The sequence below is a fragment of the Triticum aestivum genome, chromosome 6D (genome assembly GCF_018294505.1).
Source record: "Triticum aestivum cultivar Chinese Spring chromosome 6D, IWGSC CS RefSeq v2.1, whole genome shotgun sequence".
Classification (NCBI taxonomy): Eukaryota; Viridiplantae; Streptophyta; class Magnoliopsida; order Poales; family Poaceae; genus Triticum; species Triticum aestivum.
In genome coordinates, this window is record NC_057811.1 from 473,907,440 (window position 1) to 473,925,228 (window position 17,789).

Genomic DNA, 17,789 nt, shown 5'->3' on the forward strand with positions numbered 1-17,789 from the left:
ATGCAAAGATGGGACAAACGTGTGTGGTTGGGTCCGCTGCCGTTGCGAGCAGCGTCGTGGCCATCCTGGGGCCTGGCCCACCGGCCGCATCTGAACCGCAAGTCCGGCATTGTGGGGGCCGGGCACGCATGGTGCATGCATGCATGCCGTGCAGAGGCAAGGTTTTCCTTTTCTTCCCTGAAAAGATTTTCTTTTTTTCGATTTCGCCATTTTGATGGAGCTGTGACGTGACGAAGAGGACGTACTCCTCGGGGGAACGCACGGGCGGAGAGAAAGTGAGAGACCCGTAGAGGAAACGACCCCGGCTCTCGGTCATCGGGCGCAGGCCAGCTGAAGCGTGCCGTCGCCACAATCGGCAGGCACAGCGCGGGGCACAATCATTTGGAATTGGAAGGCCGCGCGGCTGTGCAACGATCGATCGCTCGCTCGCTCGGTCGTTGAGCGCATCGGCGCATCTGGATATCCTGGAATCTCGGCCCCCGTCTCCCCGGCCTGGTCGAGCAACCGCTGAGAGCGATGGCAAATCATCTTTGTTTAACAGCAGCGAAAGCTGTGATGGGCTGTGCATGCATGATTATATATCTTTTAGCAATATAAGGTAGACATATCTCAATTGCTCAAAAAAAAAAGGTAGACATATCTCAAAAAAATATTTCAGTAAGGTAGACTTCCGGAATGCATTTGTGAGTTGGACACTTGAGGTAGACCCGCTTGCTTGGTGGCTTGACACTTGACGCGACCGGCCGGGAGAAGGAAACACTTTTTTTTTTGTTCATACTCGTCGTGCCGTGGAAAAAGGGTCGACCTGCACCAGTCGCTGATTACACTGGCCGTGACCGGAACAAAACATTACTCTATCTGTCCTCCAGCTAGGTCCAAGTCGAGGATATATATAACCGTGTCTTTTCTTAACTGGGTGATGGACATCTCGCACCTAACACGAATGAATAATTGCGTTACTTTAGGCCACTGCCAAGGATATACACATAGCTTGTGTGTACTATCAAGAATTATTGACAATTTCTGGCGCTCGTAATGGAAGCCCAACGGGACACTTGCATCTGTAACGTGCTGCCAAGCTAGCCGCCCCCGCATGCTCGATGAGGCGAGCAGCTGGATTTTTCCTTGGAGCAGAGTGCGTAGCCAGTTTACACAACAGCACAACACCAATGGTGTTTTCTTCCCCGCAAAAAAAAAAAACACACACACACACAAAATCGTGTTTTCTTGTGGGTTGTCACGGTCAGCTGGTGATGTACCATCCACCATGCGTGTTACCAAAGTGCTAGGCCAGCTACCGCCCGCGTGTCCGATGAGGTGAGCACCCGGATTTAACTATACAATGGATGGTTAGGCTCGACGCGGGTCATAGTGTAATTTTATCTTGGAGCACACAATGCAGTTTAGAGTTTTAATTTGCATCACTGGACTACAAGACTACTGCCTCCGTGGTCCTGTCTCGTAATATAAAAACGTTATATACTATAATAGTGTCAAAAACGCTCATATATCATGAGACGTTAAGTCAGTAAAGTCTAGACCAAGTAGTGCAATTTCAGAGTTTTAAATCTACGTTGTCACGATCAAGGCTGCGAGCTATCTCGACCAGCCAGGACTGGTTGGGGCAGCAACCATTTATGGTGAATGATGGGATATACGTGCCCTTGCATGTGAGCGATGTGGGTGCAGTGCACTGTGTAGCTCATTGGATGGATGGTGCAATTAACCCGGCCGGCTAGAACGGCTAGTTTTTAATTGAGGCCTCTTTTAAATTTGTGCGGTTAGCAATCCCTCATTTGATGTCTTTTTCGGTTTCAGGTCCATACATATATTCTATTTTAAGCGGTCTTTTTAATTCTCTTATATTTTTCACAATCATTTTTTTATTTTGCAATTTCAGTTTCGTAGAAAGTACCAAAATGGGTAACAAAACAAGTTAAAGTGTAGTACTCCCTCCGTACCATAATATAAGATGTTTTTCGAATCTAACATAGGATGAAAAAACGTCTTACATCATGAGATGGAGGGAGTGCCTTTTACTTAACCAAAGCTGCATTTTCTTAAAACCCATTAAGACATAAATAACCTCAATCGAGTAAAGCATTTTAGGCGGTCTCACACGTGCCCCTCTTCCCCCAGGCCGTACTCCCTACGTCTCATAATATAAGAAAACCATGGTATTCTCCTAAAACTTCAAAAATACATCGATTCCAAGCACAGCCTAAGTTTTTATTCTGTTTGATTGTGCCACTGAACATTTGAGTTGATGATAGATTTTCTATGAAATGTCTTATGAATGATTCCGTAGAAATAAATCTAATAGGATCCAGTTCCGTGAATTAAAATATCAATCTAGAAAATATTCCTAGGGGTTCTTTTTTTAGGGAATATTCCTCGGGTTCTAATACTTGTAAAATCTTGAAAATCCTTTGAATGAAAGAGGTCCGGAATGGATTTAGTACGGGACGAATGAATTAAATCTGAGCTAGGGCAGAAACCAAGATATACGCTAGCTTCATGATTTCCTGCACAAGGGGACGCATGAATGAGAGTGCCTTCTCTCTCCAATTGGTTCCGAGTTTTTAAAATTTTTGACAGCAGATTGTACTTAGAAAAAGCTACTAGCAGCCTTTCTTAATGGTGCATTCGCAAAAAAAAGCCTTTCTTAATGGTGTCTCGGAACACAGTTTTGCGTTAATCCAGGCGGTTTTGCATGATGGCGATGAATTAATTAGGTAGGGATAGTGGATGGGTTGGCCTTGGCCAATCGATTGTACGAGGTTGTGGAAGTTATACTGGTGTCAGGCTGGTCATAGTGGGTACTAACTTAGACTAGTAACATGCATATGATATTAGTCTATGTTACTACCATCATAGTGGATAGTAACATAAGTGTAGTGTCATGCAAACATTTATTTATTATGTTGTAGACTCATTTTCTATTGGGGTGCGTTATGTTACCACAAGCACCTCTCTCCTCATTAATTCCATGCCACATAAGCATATATGTCTTAGGATGCGTTATGTTACTACTTAAGTTACTCCCACTATGGCTAGACTCATGCATATGACACTAGTCTAAGTTAATACATTCATAGTGCAAAGTAACATACTAGATGGTTTCATTTATTAGCTCGTAGACTCATCATTTCTCGGGAAGCGCTATATTACAGTAACACATTATGTTAGTATTCTAAACATCTCTCTCCTCATTAACTACATGCCAAATAAAAAAAATTCTTGAAATACGCTATGTTACTATCTAAGTTACTCTCACTATGACTAGTCATGGAGAAGCAGATGCAAAGATGGGACAAACGTCTGTGTGGTTGGGTACGCCGCCGTTGGGAAAAGCGCCATTTCGCCATTTTGATGGAGCTGCGACACGCGGCACGGCCGGAGAGAAGTGAGAGGCCAGTAGAGGAGATGACACCGGCTCTTGGGTCATCGGGTCAGGTCTGCTGCCAGGTCTGGCTCGTTTGAAACTGAGATCGATCTCTGTGGAATTCATGCATCCACGGGGCGACGTACGGTCTCTCGTTGCTAGTACGTGGAATACGTACATGTGCAAGTGCGTCTCCCACCGTAGAACAGTAGTCGTAGTACGCGTCCAGGTACGTGCCAGCCGAAGCGTGCCGTCACCACAATCAACAGGCACAGGCACAGCGACAAGGTGCCGAAATGACGTGACGTCGCCGGGCCGGGGGCATCGCTAGCGGCGCTGCACGCACGGTCGCACGCCCAGTTGGAACGAAGAGACCGCGCGGTCGTTCAACGATCGATCGTTGGGTCCTTGAGCGCGCTGTTCGGGCCTATGCCTCGTCGAGCAACCGGTGACAGCGACCCCAAATCATAGTTCACCAACAGCGAAAGCTGTGATGGGCTGGGCATGCATGATTATCTTTTAGCAAGAAATAAGGTAGACCTATCTCAAAATAATTAAAAAATAATAAGGTAGACCTTCCGAAATGGATTTGTGAGTTGGACACTTGGACTGGTCCGCCCTTTCTGCAGGGCCCCGCTTGATTGGTGGCTTGACACTTGACACGACCGGCCGGCACAAGGAAACACTTTTTTTTTTCTGTTCCTACTTGTCATGCCGTGGAAAAAGGGTCCACCTGCACTAGTTGCAGGTTTAATTCATATTTCAAAAAAATTCAATGATATTATTTTTATTGTATATAACTTAGTTTTTATAGTTAAATTAAGTGTCAAACATTGACCCAAATTCAAGGATACCAATAAACCCGGACGAAGGTAGTATGGATGTACCTTTTTGAAAAGGTCTTTCCGACCTGACCACAGTTTATCATTTGCTTGGCCCAACTGTAGGGTGCATACAACAATGATGAATTAATTTATACGAGGGAAGTGGGTGAGTTGGTTTTCGTCGATATTAATTGATACTTTATGGGGTTAGGATAAGATAATGCATGTATTAGGTCAAGATAATGAAACTAGCCGCCAGTCCCCTCACGTTAGGATAAGATAACGTATCGCGTCCCCTCGCGTTGCCTCCCTTCGGGCGGTGTCAGGGGCCCCTGACCCCTAGCTGACAGTCCCTCCCCGCTTCTCCATCCCCAGTCGCCGCTGCTGCCGGCAAGGGCCGCGCTGGCGGCGGGCCTTGCGCCGCAGATCCAGGGTGGGTGGTCGCCGTGGCGGACCCTATGAGGCGGAGGCGGTGTCTCATGCGGGAAGGCTTGGGGCGGCAGTCAGGGCGGCGACCCTGCTGCGTGGCGGTTGCATGCGCACGGATGGCTCCAATGGCTGCGGATCTCGCGTCCTGTCCAAATCCGTCTCGGTACGACCTTGGCCAACCGGTGGCGCGAGGAGGACCGGTGAGGGGCGTCTGGAGGCTCCCTGCCGGTGTGCCAACTTCGATCACGGCAGACGATGGCGGCGTCTATGACGTCGTTCCCTTCTTGAGGCAGCGTTGGTGCATGTCGTGGCACCACACTCGTGATGCTCCAGGGGAACCCTAGATTTGGATCTACCGGATCGAACGATGATGGTACCTTTGATGTCGTTGTCCCTCCTGAGGGCATTGTTTTGGAGTAAGTGCTGGTTGGATGGGACAAGCGGAAGAGCGGTGTCCCATCCACCGCAAGGTCGGTGGCGAATCCCAGTGGCATGGCGCTGCAGAGGTTCGACGACGGGCGCATGTGGACGGATACGTGCAGCATGGTGGAGTTGTCTGGCGTCGTGGTGACGTCGACGACAGGCAGGGAAGGTCGATGGGTTAGTTACTGCTCTGGAGATGGACCGGTGGAAGATGGCGGCGGCAGCCTTTGAGAGTGCGTCGGTCCGGTATGGGACCCAGTCTCGGTGTGTGGTTGGGCTGGGGCATCCGGCTTTAAATGTTAGGGTTTGGTGCGATGTCCGTTTGGTATTAGGCCCGGATATTCGTCACACATTCATCAATGGGGTAGGAGTTGCAACAGATGTTGCCTAGATGGTGGCTTTAGGCTGACTGATGTATTATTTTGTATGATCTCCGTGAATAATTAATAAAATGGCTGCATGCCGCATGCATCGTCCAGATGCAGAGGCCGGGGGTCTATCCTCCTTTTCAGAAAAGAAGATAATATAATGATCCACTTTTTTGCTGGTCATTATGTCCGTTTGGAATCTCCTGGAGACATATATCCTCCATTTGCATGGTATTAGAACTTATTGTGTTTATTGCAATTTTTGTTAACTTATCGTGAAAACATGGGAATAAAAAAGCACATGATTTGAATGACTGTCTATTGTTTACAAAATAATGACTTGTGTATTCAAGCCCTAGAAGTGTTTAGTTAGTTTGACTTCAGCCCCGAACATTTGAGTTGACGCTTGATTTTGTCCTCCAAATGATTCTGTAGGAAAATATCTTATAGTATTCAATCATGTGAACTAAACAATCAAATGCATAAAATATTCCTAAGGGTTTTGATACTCCAGAAATCATGAAAAATCATTTGAATCAAAGAGTTCTAAATGAATTTAGCAGGGAATGAATTAAATCTTATAGCCAAGGAAGAAACCAAGATACACATTTCATGATTTCCTATACTCCAGTGGGACGCATGAACGAGTGTCTTCTCTAATTGGTTCCGAATTTTCAATTGTTTGACAGCAGATTGTATTAAAAAATGCTAGCAACTTCCTTTCCTTAATAGTGTTTCCGACCACAGTTTTGCGCTAATCCTGGCGGTTTTGCATGATAGTGATTAATTAGGCATGGATGGTGGATGAGTTGGCCTTGGCCAATTGATCGTGTACGAGGTTTTAGATTTAGATACTGTGATGCAGAAGGGGAGGCAAGCATGGGACAAACTTGTGCTGGGGTATGTTCGCCGTATGCGAGCAACGTGGCCTACCTCTGGGCGGTCACGAGCACGCCTGTCCGCATCTGAACCGGACATCCCGCATTGTGGGGGCCGGCCACGCATGGCGCATGCACGGCGTGCAGTTTGGGAAGGCTGTTTTTTCTTCCCTGGAAAGATTGTTTCTGATGATTTACTAAAACATCGTGATGGAGCTGCCAGGATGAAACGCACGGCCGGAGAGAAGAGAGAAGACGACCCCGGCTCTCGGTCATCGGCCCAGGCCAAGCTGCAAGGTCTATCAGCCCGCCGGCCGTGACTGGCTCATATGGGACTGGAGATCTCTTTGGAATTCATGCACATGTCGACGGACTCTTCTCTACGTGGAAGACGTACGCACGGAAGTGCCTCTCGCGCTGCGTCGAGGTACGTGTCAGCTGAAGCGTGCCGTCAACGTAATCAACAGGCACAGGCACGGCGACAACGTGCGGAAATGACGTGACGTCGCCGGTTTGGTGCTTGCTTTTGCTTGACTGACCACCCCACACGGGCACTGATATTAGCTGCACTGCACGCACGGTCGCGCGCCCGCGCACCTATTTGGAATAAGAGACCGTGCATGCGGCGTCGTTACGGCCGGTTTACGACCACGACGGCGACGACTCCCGGCCGTCCCGCGGGATCGATTACGAGACGGGCTTGGAGCCGTGAGCGGAGGTAGCACGTGAGGACGACGACCGACTTCGATCGATCGTTGATGTAAACCGAACCGGCATATATATCCTGGAATCTCTGCGCCCTCTTTCTCTGTGGACCCTGGCGCCCCCCGATGGAGAAGAGGCCTGATCGAGCAACCGCTCTGCTGAGAGCGACCACACCAAATGCCAAATCATAGTTTAACAACAGCGAGCGAAAGCTGTGATGGGCTGTGCATGCATGATTATCTTTTGGCAACAATAAAGTAGACCCTTCGAAATGAATTTGTGAGTTGGACACTTGGACCGGTCCGCCTTTCTGCGGGGCCCCTGCTTGCCCGGTGGCTTGACACTTGACAAGACCGGCCAGGGTAAGGAAACACTATTTTTCGTCCCCACTCACTTGCATTGCATGCCGTGGGAAAAGGGCCCACCTGCACCATCCCAGGTTTATACCGTACCGATTTGTTTTTCTGCTTGCTGGATATAATGATTTTCTTATTTTTTTTAGGATAATGATTTTCTTAATTGAGTGATAGATATCTCTCACCACACAGAATGATTGCATTACTTTAGGCCGCCACGACTGATGTACTGTATCAAGGCTAATTAAACATTTGGCCCGCACGTAATGGATTGCCAATCTTAGCTGCCCCCGCATGCTCGATGAGGTCAGCAACCGGATTTTAAGGTTTTTTTTAGTGAAAACCCGGACGGAGTCATGGGCATGGGCTGAACCTGGGCGATATACGCTAAAATACGACCTAATTTTTCCTTGGAGCAGAGCGGGTGCGTACCGTCACGCGAGTGCTGTTTTTATTGGAGACTGGAAGCAGCTACTCATGATGAAGTTGTTGAATTTTCCCGAAGAGAAATGGTGAAGAGTATAATAGCAGATAATATTTTTCTCACTTAAGAACCAAGGTTTATCGAAGCAGTAGGAGACACCGCACCAGCAACAGGAACAATATATGCGCACAAACACAACAATTGCTTGCACCTAACAAAGGCAAGGGGGTCATCACTCCCCTTGTTCTTACTAGTTACAAGATTAAAACTATAGTGATAGGCAAAGCGATAAAAAGTAAAAAACAAAACAAATAGAGCATTTGTAGGAGCTTAGTATTGACGGAGAATAGACCCCGGGGCCATAAGTTCACTAGTGGCATATATCTTGAAAGCATAACAACGATTGATAAACAAATTACTGTTGAGTAATTGATAGCATTGAGCATAGTTGTAATTGTGATCATTCATGACATAATCTCACGTAGGAATTACATCCATGACAAGTAGACCGTTCGTCTAACTGCATCTACTACTATTACTCCACCCAAGACCGCTATCCAGCATGCATCCCAAAGTATTAAATTCATGACAAAAAAATAACGGAATAAGCTTGATGACATATTGTAGACAGAAAGAGATCAATCAGTACGACCAAATCCTGCCGTTTTATCATTAGTAACAACTATACAATACGTGTCTTTGCCCCTCCTGTCACAAGAGAAGATCACCGCAAGATTGAACTTATTGCAAAACACCTCTCTCACTGAAAATAGATGAATCAAACGGGGTTTTGCATGACAGTGATGAATTAATTAGGCAGGGACTGTTGGTGGTTTGGCCTTGGCCAATTAATAGTGTACGAGGTTTAAGAATAAGGTACTCATGCAGAGGCAGATGCAAACATGGGATGGGACAAACGTCTGTGCTAGGGTATGCCGCCGCGCCGTATGTGTCTGGCAACTGGCCTGCCTGGGGGTCACGGGCACGTCTGGCATTATGCATGTCCGCATATGAGTTTCATAACTACTCTATCAAAATGCATGCATGCAAGCACCTGAACCAAATGAAATGCTGGAATGGAAGCGCGCATGCAACACGAAATGTTGGAGATGCCATTTTTAGTTCACGACGCGGCATTTTTCTGATTCATTCGCCAGACGACAACTTCTAAATTGACAAGATCGATAGTGCGTACAAACGTACTCACATCGATCGAGCTGTCACCAAGTGCACCCAGGCTACTCGGGGAAACGCACGGCCGGAGACCACGGAAAGAAGTTTCCGGCCCTAGCCTAGACACGGCCACACGAGCCGGCCAGTTCCAACGCACTTCCGGCCGCCCGCCGAGACCAGCCAAACTAGCCAGCTAGCTTTGGAATTCACCGGCCGGAGAACGTACGCAACTACTCCTACCTCTCGCACCGTAGAACGGTAGCGGTACGAGTCCAGGTACGTGCGTGCCGGCCGAAACGTGCCGTAAAAGTCATCGGCAATTCGGCATGCGGCGGCGACGGACGAACGGACACGCGAGGCAGCAGCAACAACGTGAGGAAAAGACGTCGCCGGTTTCGTGCTTGACCACACGGGCATTGCTAGCTGCGCTGCACGCACGCGCCCACGCCCGCCCGCCAATGTGGTTCATGCACGTTTCTCCGAACTTCGATCTCGGTCGGTCGTCGAGGCATCGGTCGCATGTGGATATCGATCCTGGAATCTTTTCCCCTCTCCATCTCTCTCTGGTCTGAACCCCTTGCTACGATGGACAAGAGAGAGACCTGAACCAGCGACCTCTCACGGCGACGACAAATCATAGTTTAACAACAGCGAAAGGTGTAAATGGATTTCTCGCAAGAAAGAAAGAAAGGTGTAAATGGATTGTTAAAGTAGACGCTGGAAATGGATCGTGACTTGGGCACTTGGGCAGGACCGCGCGCCTTTCTGCGGGGCCCGCATGCTTGGTGGCGTGACGCTTGACAAGACCGGCCAAGAGAGGGAAACACATGTTTAAGCAATAAAATATGACATGTAAGTTACACGAAGCATACCATTAAATTCGTACGTGAAAGAAGTTTTCAATAATATATTTTTCATATTATACATATCATATATCACTAATCTTATCAATAGTCAAAGTGTACGTGAATGGAAGGAGTATGCTAGCCGGAGCAAATCATTAGTCTACCTATCGTCTCTCGCTAGGTCCAAATCCAGGCCCTTGTTGGTTTGTTATCTGTTTGCTGGATATGATTGTGTCTCACCCTAACTGGGTGATAGACATGTCGCACCGAACAGGGATACATGATTGCATTACTTTAGGCCAGTGCCAGGGTCCAGGCATATGTATATCTTATGCGTACTATCAAGAATTATTAACGTTTTCTGGCGCGCGTAGTGGAAGCAAACTCCAACGGACGTTTGCTTCTGTAACGTCTTGCCAAGCTAGCTGCACCCGCATGCTCGATGAGGTGAGCAGCTACGTAGTACTGCTTCTGTTCATTTTTATAGGACGTTTTAGGCTTTCAGACACGGTTCAAAACAGTACAAAGGAAGCTATCTGAACGTCTTATATAAACAAACGGAGGTAGTATTTGTTTAAGCGAACCCGGGTTTAATATGATTGGAGTCTTGGGCTTGAAGCCGACCTACAATTTTCTAGGAGCGGAGTGAGTACACGTACGTTCACATCAGTGATATTTTCTTCAAATCATAAGCTAGCTGCCACACCCGCGTGTCTATGAGGTGAGCACCCGGATTTATTTGGAGGATGTTTAGGCTCGACGCCGGTTATAGTGTAGTTTTATCTTGGAGCAGACTGTGTACTTCAAAGTCTTGATTTAATTTGTATTAGTGGACGGAGTACATCGCACTAAGTCAGTAAGAGTAGACCAATAGCGCAATTTCAGAGCTTTAAATCTATGTTGTCACGATCAAAATTGCGAGCCATCTCGACCGGTCAGGACTGGGGTGGGGCAGCGAACATTTGTCGGGAATGTAGGCATGTACGTGCCCGGGTGCACGTGTACGTCATGCATGTGAGAGCTGTGGGTGCACCCGTGTAAGCTCATTGGATTGGATGGATGGTGCAATTCGTGGGCATGTCATAGACCATCACTAGTAGAAAACAGGGCTTTGATTAAGGCCTGGTAAAGGCATTAATTTTGGTTCACTCACAAACCGAGACCAAAGGGGGAATCAGTCCTGGTTCGTGAGGCCATGACGCCGGCCGGGCCTCGGGGGCCATTGGTCCGGTTTGTCTGACCCCTTTGGTCCTGATTCCAGACACGAATTGGGACCAATGGGCCTTGCGCCTGGCCCACAACCTTTAGTCCCGGTTGGTGGCTGGGACCAAATGTAGTTCTTTAGTCCCGGTTTTAGTCACCAACCGGGATTAAAGAGAGGCCTATATATACCCCCCGCCCCTGCCCGCGAGCAGAGCCACTGCTCTGTTCTTTTGGCTGGTCGTGGGAGAGCTTTGTGGTGCTCTAGCTCACCTCCTATGCACATGAGATGTTCGATGAAATGCCCGAACCACACTTAAGCTTTCTCCTCTCGAAGCTCCTTGTCCAAACTCCATTTTCCTCAAAATTTGTCTAGGTTTGGCGGTCTGTCCTGTCCCGTCCCCGTCCTCACCGCCGTCGATCGCCCGCGCCGATCCCGTCGCCGGCACCACCGTGGTGAGCCTCTTGTTCTTATCTTCTTTCTAAAAAAAAAAAATTCTTACTTGTATGATTTAGATAGATACTTGTATAATGTTCTTACTTTTATTATTGTTTGTTATTATATAGTGCGATGGTTTTGGTATCCGCCTCCGTCGGCCCTCGTCCTGTCTATATTCGGATGTGGTATATATATTATGTTTTATAACTATTTGTTTCATTTAGTGTTTATGACAATTATGCCGACCAACGTGGCATAGATGTTTTTATCTAAGAGGTATGTGAACAAAAAATTCCAACCGACCCTATTGTCGAGAGGTTAAATTTAGTTCAAAAAGAAAACAATTGCTTGAAGAAAAAATTGAAAATAATTTAGCAGGGGAAGATGAGATTGGAGTTGCATGTTGCGGATGTCATCGATGATCACAAGATCAAGATGGATGCAATGCGCATGAAAATTAGAAAGATTAGAAAATATGCCCGTCATACTGAGGCTTGGTATCATTATGCCGTTGGATCAATTGTTACCTTAGTTGCGATTATGATCGCATTTGTTGTTGCATTGAAATATTTTACATAGTTTCAATGTATGGTTTAATTAGATGCTCTGGAGAGCTATATGTTGTTCAATGAGAACTATGTATGAACTTTATGTATTTATTTTTTCAGTAATAACATTCAGTCACTACTGTACTTTGGTTTTAATGTGATGATAAACTTCTATTAATTTGGTCACTTCTCTATTCATGATGTTCTGTAATGGTTTTTGACACACTTAATTATATATAATGCACGCAGATGAACCGGCAACGGATGTACGGTAACAGACGTACCTCCAAGTACATTAAGGGCGTGCATGATTTTCTCGAAGTGGCTGAGGCAAACAAGCAGAATGGTTTTATGTGTTGTCCATGCCCTAGATGTGAGAATACGAAGTCTTACTCTGACTCGAAAACCCTTCACATCCACCTGCTTGAGAAGGGTTTCATGCCACACTATAATGTTTGGACCAAGCATGGAGAAAAAGGGGTTATGATGCAAGACAACGAAGAAGAAGAGGATGATAACACTATGTGCCCACTGGATACGGTGATGCTGCAACAGGGGAAGCTGAAGATTAAGAGGAACCAAACGATGTGCCCGATAATGATCTTCGCCGGGTCATTGTTGATGCAAAGAGACAATGCCAAAGTGAAAAAGGAGAAGTTGAAGTTCGATCGCATGTTAGAGGATCACAAAAAAGGGTTGTACCCCAATTGCGAAGATGGCGACAGAAAGCTCGGTACCACACTGGAATTGCTGCAATGAAGGTAGACAATGGTGTATCTGAGAACGGATTTGAGAAGCTACTGAAAATATTGAAGAAGAAGCTTCCGAAAGATAACGAATTGCCCTACAGTACGTACGAAGCAAAGAAGGTTCTATGCCCTCTAGGATTGGAGGTGCAGAAGATACATGCATGTCCTAATGGTGCGTACGAGGATTTGAACGCATGCCCGGTATGCGGTGCATTGCGGTATAAGATTAGACGAGATGACCCTGGTGATGTTGACGGCGAGCGCCCCAGGAAGAGGGTTCCTGCCAACGTGATGTGGTATGCTCCTATAATACCACGGTTGAAACGTCTGTTCAGAAGCAAAGAGCATGCCAAGTTGATGCGATGGCATAAAGAGGACCGTAAGAAAGACGGGAAGTTGAGAGCACCCGTTGACGGGTCGCAGTGGAGAAAAATCGAGAGAAAGTGGGGGGATTGATATGTCTCCAACGTATCTATAATATTTAATTGTTCCATGCTGTTATATTATCATTCTTGGATGTTTTATAATCATTTTATAGTCATTTTATATATTTTTTGGTACTAACCTATTGACATAGTACCAAGTGCCACTTGCTGTTTTTTGCATGTTTTTTACATCGCAGGAAACCAATACCAAACGGAGTCCAAATGCAGCGAAACTTTTTGTGAAATTTTTATGGACCAGAAGACATCCAGTGGGCCGGAGAAGCGCCTGGGGGTGCTCCGAGGGGAGCACAACCCAGCAAGGCGTGCCTGGAGGCCCAGGCGCGCCTAGGTGGGTAGTGGCCACCTCGGGTGCCCCCCGAACCGCCTCTTTACTCTATAAATACCCCAATATTCCAAAAACCCCAGGAGAGTTGAGAAAACCAATTCCAACTGCCGCAAGTTCTGGAAACACCAAATCCAATCTAGATACCATTATGGAGGGGTGCATCATGCCCATGGACATTGGATGTCGTTGATAACGGGATCACATCATTAGGAGAATGATGTGATGGACAAGACCCAATCCTAAGCATAGCACAAGATCGTGTAGTTTGTTTGCTAGAGCTTTTCTAATGTCAAGTATCATTTCCTTAGACCATGAGATTGTGCAACTCCCGGATACCGTAGGAATGCTTTGGGTGTACCAAACATCACAACGTAACTGGGTGGCTATAAAGGTGCACTACAGGTATCTCCGAAAGTGTCTGTTGGGTTGGCACGAATCGAGACTGGGATTTGTCACTCCGTATGACGGAGAGGTATCTCTGGGCCCACTCGGTAATGCATCATCATAATGAGCTCAATGTGACTAAGGAGTTAGCCACGGGATCATGCGTTACGGTACGAGTAAAGTGACTTGCCGGTAACGAGATTGAACAAGGTATTGGGATACGGACGATCGAATCTCGGGCAAGTAACGTACCGATTGACAAAGGGAATTGTATACGGGATTGATTGAATCCTCGACATCGTGGTTCATCCGATGAGATCATCGTGGAACATGTGGGAGCCAACATGGGTATCCAGATCCCGCTGTTGGTTATTGACCGGAGAGTCGTCTCGGTCATGTCTGCATGTCTCCCGAACCCGTAGGGTCTACACACTTAAGGTTCGGTGACGCTAGAGTTGTAGAGATATTAGCATGCGGTTAACCGAAAGTTGTTCGGAGTCCCGGATGAGATCCCGGACGTCACGAGGAGTTCCAGAATGGTCCGGAGGTAAAGATTTATATATGGGAAGTCCTATTTTGGCCACCGGAAAATGTTCGGGATTTTTCGGTATTGTACTGGGAAGGTTCTAGAAGGTTCCGAAGTGGGGCCCACCTGCATGGGGGGACCCACATGAACGTGGGTAGTGGGGGCAAGGCCCCACACCCCTGGTCAAGGCGCACCAAGATCCCACCTTAGAAGGAATAAGATCATATCCCGAAGGGATAAGATCAAGATCCCTAAAAAAGGGGATAACAATCGGTGGGAAGGGAAATGATGGGATTTCTTTCCCCCACCTTTGCCAACGCCCCAATGGACTTGGAGGGCAAGAAACCAGCCCCCTCCACCCCTATATATAGTGGGGAGGCGCATGGGAGCAGCACCCCAAGCCCTGGCGCCTCCCTCCCTCCCGTGACACCTCTTCCTCCCCGCTTGCGCTTGGCGAAGCCCTGCCGGGATCCCGCTACTTCCACCACCACGCCGTCGTGCTGCTGGATCTCCATCAACTTCTCCTCCCCCCTTGCTGGATCAAGAAGGAGGAGACGTCCCCGCTCCGTACGTGTGTTGAACGCGGAGGTGCCGTCCGTTCGGCGCTAGGATCATCGGTGATTTGGATCACGACGAGTACGACTCCATCAACCCCGTTCTCTTGAACGCTTCCGCGCGCGATCTACAAGGGTATGTAGATGCACTCCCCTCTCTATCGTTGCTAGATGACTCCATAGATTGATCTTGGTGATACGTAGAAAATTTTAAATTTCTGCTACGTTCCCCAACAGACCTACGGGTCTGTAGTTAGTGGCGAGATTGCTTCCTCTCTCTCGTTTGATTCTCAATACAATGGTCTCTTGGAGATCTATACGATGTAACTCTTTTTGTGGTGTGTTTGTTGGGATCGGATGAACTTTGAGTTTATGATCAGATTTCTCTTTTTATCCATGAAAGTTATTTGAGTCTTCTTTGATCTCTTATATGCATGATTGCTTATAGCCTCGTATTTCTTCTCCGATATTTGGGTTTTGTTTGGCCAACTTGATCTATTTAAATTGCAATGGGAAGAGGTGCTTTGTGATGGGTTCGATCTTACGGTGATTGATCCCGGTGACAGAAGGGAAACCGACGCGTATGTATCGTTGCCATTAAGGATAACAAGATGTGATCTATTTCTACATAAATAGATCTTGTCTACATCATGGCATAGTTCTTATTGCAGTACTCCGTTTCTCCATGAACTTAATACACTAGATGCATGCTGGATAGCGGTCGATGTGTGGAGTAATAGTAGTAGATGCAGGCAGGAGTCGATCTACTAATCTTGGACGTGATGCCTATATAATGATCATTCCCTGGATATCGTCATGATTATTTGAAGTTCTATCAATTGCCCAACAGTAATTTGTTTACCCACCGTTTGCTATTTTTCTCGAGAGAAGACACTAGTGAAACCTATGGCCCCCGGGTCTCTTTCTTATTATATTGCATCTCTTTTATTTACATCGCATCTCGTTTACTATTTTGCAATCTTTACTTTCGAATCTATACAACAAAAATACCAAAAATATTTACTTTACTATCTATATTAGATCTCACTTTTGCGAGTGACCGTGAAGGGATTGACAACCCCTTTATCGCGTTGGTTGCAAGGTTCTTGATTGTTTGTGCAGGTACTAGGTGACTTGTGCGTTGTCTCCTACTAGATTGATACCTTGGTTCTCAAAACTAAGGGAAATACTTACGCTACTTTGCTGCATCACCCTTTCCTCTTTAAGGGAAAACCAACGCATGCTCAAGAGGTAGCATCGTGCTTCAAGTGGGTTCGACCAATGCCGAGTGTTGCTTCAGTTTCTACCCGCGTGCGCAACATGGGTCATGCTGCACACCCTCGAGGGCAACATGGCTCAAACTCGTCTAAACCCATTAGGTGTTTGCAAAGTGAGTCCTACGTGGTTCATGTTGCAAAACTACGAGCGAAACATGACTCATGTTGCACACCTATCAAAAACCACGAGGCGCTTGCAAAGGGAGCGCAATGTGGGTCATGTTACAAATCTCCGAGCGCAACATGCATGGTCACATTCCACATCACCTGTCTTGCAAATCCTCAAGTCCAACATGGGTTATGTTGCAGACCTCCGAGCGCTTTGACTAATGTTGCAACACTGATCAACAAGCAGACGTGGATGAAATGGCAGTCATGAGTGGATCCAACGGCTCGTGACATGACCGATCTTTTCAAAAGATCAACTAGTGGATGCATAGCAGGCTCCAAATAATTAAGCAGGTGCCAACGGTGATCGATTGAGCATAGGTAGATTTGCTAAGGGCAGACACATCACACCTGCATGCATATGATGATATGGATTCTAGAATCTCTGTCTCTAGGGACAGCCCTCCGCGAAGTTAGTCTAGCTATTGCCCTCATGTTCTATGATTTTAACTGACGAGATTTAACGATTGGATGTTTAGGCTGGACGTCGGTTATAGATCGTAAACTAGTCTCTTCTCTACTCGCTTATGCTTAATCATTTACTAGAAACAACTATTAAGATAATTATTGAGTTGTATGCTTTACACGTATGTGTTAAGATAATAAGATATTTGCTCATTTACAAACAGGAACATACATATGTATATTTACCTCAAAAATAAATACACATATATATGCAAGTCTTATAAATTAATCCATGTATGTGTGATATATATTTTATTCCTCACGTTCATTGGGATCATACTTAATCTTTCAAGTGATGTTGTCTTAGAAAAGGAAAATAACATTCAACTTACAATTTAGATATATGGGCATGTTGTGCCTATAATTTTTCTGTGGCAGATAGAACATATGTATAACGAACAACACTTTCACTAATATTCAACCTTGTCAAAATGTGTTATAAAATATAATAATTAAATTTATATATTATATGAAGATATAGAAGTTTAATATAAATATTATTTAGTTTAATTCATCCGAAATCCTAATTATTATTTTTACAAAAAAGATGAATATGCATATACATAACTAACCATAATTATTATTAAGGGGATAATTCGATTTATCATTTGTATCACTCAATCATGCTTTCTTAGAATCCGAGGACACACAAAGGATATAAGACTTATCAACATTTTTAATAAAATCATTTTTTTCACGCAATAACTTTGTGAAGTGATCATTATACATTCTGCATTGAAAGTAAAACTTATTCAAAAAATATATCCCTCATTAGTAGTAAGTAGGAAGTTTGCTAAAAAATTCAATAGTTTAAGTTAGATTATTAACAATTAGCAACTAAACCATAGAGAAAAATTCATACACACGGTTTCAAGTTTACATCAAATTAATAATTGGA